Consider the following 545-nt stretch of genomic DNA (forward strand, 5'->3'; position numbering starts at 1 on the left):
GTCTTGAAAGGAATGTCTTATGCTGTTATTGATCAGACAAGAAGGCATAGCTTTATCTTCTACTTTCATTCATTGTTACTAAGACAACTATATACAATGAATTGGTTATGTAACTTTCTTGATAAGCTGTTTTGAAACTTAATTTCATTATCTGTCCTTTTCCCATTAAAAATAAAAAAAATAAAAATAGGACCAACCTGATACATAAGCAGATTAAAGCCCCTGCTCAGGCCCAGCAAAGCTGCTGAGGTTTGATATTTGGTGTGCTATGCAGGCCCCACCCCTAGGACCAGCTGTGATGGGGCTTCAGACAGGGCATGGTGGAGAGCACCTGTAAACCCAGTGCTTGGGAGGCTGAAAACAGAAGGATCAGTATGAATCTGATATATGTAGTCAGACACTATAGGCTCTGTCCTAAGTATAGAAAACAAATAAGTAAACAAATGAAGATAAAGAGTACATGGCTAAAATTTTGAAATTTTGTGATTGTGTTTTAAATTCAGAAGACTAATTTTAAATTTTGAGACAATATCTTGGAAGAGTCA

Source organism: Octodon degus, unplaced genomic scaffold (assembly GCF_000260255.1).
Source record: "Octodon degus isolate 3935 unplaced genomic scaffold, OctDeg1.0 scaffold00584, whole genome shotgun sequence".
Taxonomy (NCBI): Eukaryota; Metazoa; Chordata; class Mammalia; order Rodentia; family Octodontidae; genus Octodon; species Octodon degus.